General features: G+C 52.9%; 1 non-coding gene across 1 annotated transcript; it reads right to left on the bottom strand.

Annotated features, from left to right (window-relative positions):
• Nucleotides 1-611: 611 nt before the first annotated feature.
• LOC111823862 lies at nt 612-713 on the bottom strand. The gene has a single exon (XR_002826968.1). It is a non-coding gene; the product is annotated as a U6 spliceosomal RNA (small nuclear RNA).
• Between the last annotated feature and the right edge of the window lie 3,105 nt (nt 714-3,818).

The raw sequence follows: 3,818 nt of genomic DNA, 5'->3' as shown, positions 1-3,818 counted from the left end.
CTGTTCCCACAGCGCCCTCTCGTGGTTAAAGGTGGTTATTGCAGGGGCTTCCTACCCAGGTTGTTTAGGGTAAAATGTGCCCTTTCTTTCCTGATCAACTTAAGTCCGCAGCTCTTACTAAGCACCGGCAGGGCAGGCAACTAAGAAGCAAGGAGACCCACTCCCTCCCCTTTGAAGCTCACAGGACTGGACAGGACAGCCTGGCCTGCCTCAGCCAACCCAGCCCCAGCCTCAGCCAACCCAGCCCCAGCCCTCACTCCCACATTATCTTCATATGAACCCCAGACAGTGTATCACTTTACCCACAACTAACTCGGTACAGAGCTCCAAAAAACAAAGGCCCTTTAGCCCTCGCTGGTGTGGCTCAATTGAGGATCATCCCGTGCACTGAATGTTGCCAGTTCGATTCCCGGTCAGAGTACATGCCCAGGTTGCAGGCTCAATCCCTGGTTGGGGTGCATGTGGGAGGCAGCCATCAATATTTCTCTCTCACATCAATGTTTCTCTCTCTCTCTCTCTCTCTCTCTCTCTCTCTCTCCCTCTCCCCCCTTCCTCCCTTCCACTCTCTCTAAAAATTAATGGAAAAAATATCCTCAGGTGACATTTTAAAAATATATATGGGACGCTTCATGAACTGGCGTGTATGTCATCCTTGTGCAGGGACCAGGCTAATCTGTATGGTTCCAATGTTAGTGTATGTGCTGCTGAAGCAAACGCTGAAAGAGTAATTTTTAACAAAGGCATTTGGTTTCTTAACCCAAAGCATTTTATGAGCCACATGTTGGGGTGGGAGTGGGAGAGTAGGACTGGAGAAAGGTGTTACTGAGGCAGACCATGGCCACCAAGGGTGCTGGGGCTGGCAGCGAGGTGAGGCAGGATTCTATCACAGCGCAGGGTGATGCTGCATAGTAATAGTGCTAAGCTATCAAAAAACGTTTAACCACGTCCCACATCCTCCACTTAAGATAGTGTTTAAAAAACTAAGATTGCTATTTAAATCACAAAAAATTTAGAATTTAAAGGGTTCCCTTTGTTTGTCTGAGAAGTTAACTTGGAATAATTAGTATCCTATATAACAAAAGGCTAATATGCAAATCGGCTGAACAGCAGAACGACCGGTCGCTATGACACGCACTGACTACCAGGGGACAGATGCTCAACGCAGGTTTGCCCCCTGGTGGTCAGTGCGCTCCCACAGAGAAGCCCTGAGCTGGGCTGACGGCTGGCGAGCCCAGTGGCGGTGGCGGGCGGCAGTGCTAAGGATGTAGGACTGACGGCTTCAGAGAGGAAGGGAGAGGGAGAGAGAGATACAAACATCAATGATGAGAGAGAATCATTGATCAGCTGCCTCCTGCACGCTCCTTACCAGGGATCAAGCGCACAACCTGGCCATGTGCCCTTGACTGGAATTGAACCCAGGACCCTTCAGTCTGCAGGCCGACGCTCTATCCACCTAGCCAAACCAGCTAGGGCTGTAAGGATTTATTAAACTAATTAATTCATGTAACTCTTTTGCACAATGCCCGGACACAAACCGATAGCACTGGCTATTGGTGTAGTATTTGTTATTATTTTAATTTCAGCTTGCATGCCCCCTGCAGGTTTTGAAGAACACAACTTTTTTTTTTTTTAATCCTCACGGGAGGACATTTTTTTCCATTGATTTTTAGAGAGAGTGGAAGGGAGGGAGGACAGGGTGGGGGAAAGAGAGAGCTCCACGGGAGAGGTCCACCAATTGGTTGCCTCCCACACCCGCCCTGACCAGGGCCAGGGATCAAACCAAGTAAGTGCCCTGGACCTGGAATCGAACCCGTGACCCTTCCGTCTGAGGGCCGACGCTCTAACCCCTGAGAAAAACCGGCCAGGACACAACAAATATTCTGTTTAGCAGTTTAACCCAAGTGGAAACGCAGGGCCATGTTGGGGCAGTCGATCCTGATGGAATGATCGCGTGCTTTGCTCTCCCTGGATTAAACGTTCGTGCTTGGGATGCTCTTCACGCCGTGACCCGGGAGCAGGCAGACGCGGTGCAGTCGCCGTCCTCCCACCTCTGTTGTGCCCTTGGTCAGCATTGGCCTCGCTGTGTCCAGGCCCTCGGAGAACCTATCATGGAGGTGACTGCCGAGTGGCCTTCACCCTGTGCTGGCGTCACAGCCTTGGGAGGCATGCAACCCTGTGCAGCGCGCCCAGCGCGGGCCTGTCGCAGGCTCCGTCCCCAACAGACAGGAACGTCAGCTTCTGTTCACCAGCCGGGGCCGCGCGGCAGCACAAGCAGGACCCACCATTCCTCTTCGGTGGCTTTACCGCCGATAACAAGGACATTCTGCCCATTTCGGCTGTTGCCATTCTTGCCCCTGTCTGCCTGGACCACACGGGCAGTGCACTGTGAGCCACGGAGAACTCAGAGCAAGCCCGTGGCAGCCTCTTAGAAAGGGAATTGGATCATTCCCGGGCCTCAGACCTCTCACATGTAACAGATCTTTTTAAAAATATATTTTATTGATTTTTTACAGAGAGGAAGGGAGAGGGATAGAGAGTTAGAAACATCGATGAGAGAGAAACATCGATCAGCTGCCTCCTGCACACTCCCCACTGGGTATGTGCCCACCAAGGTACATGCCCTTCACCGGAATCGAACCCAGGACCTTTGAGTCCGCAGACCGACGCTCTATCCACTGAGCCAAACCGGTTAGGGCTTTCTTTATATATATATGATTGATTTGAGAGAGAGGGAGAGGGAGAGATAGAAACATCAATGATGAGAGAGAATCATCAATCGATAGACTGCTTCCTGCACACCCGCTCCTGGGATGGAGCCTGCAACCTGGACACGTGCTCTGACCAGGAATGCTACCATATCTCCTGGTTCATGGGTCGACACTCAACCACTGAGCCACACTACAGGGCACACATAACAAATCTTGACCCAGAGAAGCCTTTGACTTTCTGTAGTGGTTGGATTTCTTATGCGTCCTCCGTTTAACGTCTCCCCCAACTTCATGACGATCTCTGCGGATGAGCTCATTCCCACCGATGTCCTTTCTTCCGCTGCAAGGACAGGGTTTATCTGCCCACTGGTCGCAGGGCTTCAGACCCAAGGAGCTGGGCCCGGGTTCCTGCAGCTCTCACTTCTCCTGGACCCTTCTCTCTGGGCCACGTCTTCAAATCCCCCCGCGTGGTTCTGGGGATGAGCTTGTAGGCTGGGAGGCCTCGCGGTGGTCAGCAAGTAGCATTTTGATTTTTCTAATGTTTTTTTTTTAAAAAAATTGATTTTTGAGAGAGAGGAAGGAAGAGGGAGAAAGAGAGAAACATCCATCAGTTCTCTCCTGCAAGTGCCCGACCTGGTACGCACCCTGACCCCAAATTGAACTGGTGACTTTTCCCTGCACCGGAGGCCCCACCCACTGAGCGCAGCGGCCAGGGCAGCATTTCGATTGGCTTTTTCCAGCTCCCTCGCGCATACACCCCTGCAGGTGGGTCATCCCCCTGCTGGGTCAGCCTCAAGCTGCTGTACCTGCTCCTGGCGGGGAGTGTCCACCTGCTTGAGCAGAAGCCTCCAGTCCAGGGTTCCGAACCGGTCCTGTCTTTCCAGCTCGCTGCAAGCTGGGGATGTCGCTGGAGGTCTTGCTTCATCTCGACCCGGTTCCCCGATGTTCCCGCCGGCACCTCTGCTGGTCCTTCCCGGGGCAGCAGCTGCGACCCCGTGGGCTGTGGCCCGTGACCCCCCAGGCCCCTCCGCCCTGGGGCTGCACTGTCCTACCAGCTCCTGGTGTTCAAGCCTAGTTCTCTTATTGCTGCCTGATGGACATGAAGATTTG

Source organism: Myotis lucifugus, unplaced genomic scaffold (assembly GCF_000147115.1).
Source record: "Myotis lucifugus unplaced genomic scaffold, Myoluc2.0 scaffold_726, whole genome shotgun sequence".
Lineage (NCBI taxonomy): Eukaryota > Metazoa > Chordata > Mammalia > Chiroptera > Vespertilionidae > Myotis > Myotis lucifugus.
This window is presented reverse-complemented; position numbering and strand designations above follow the sequence as displayed.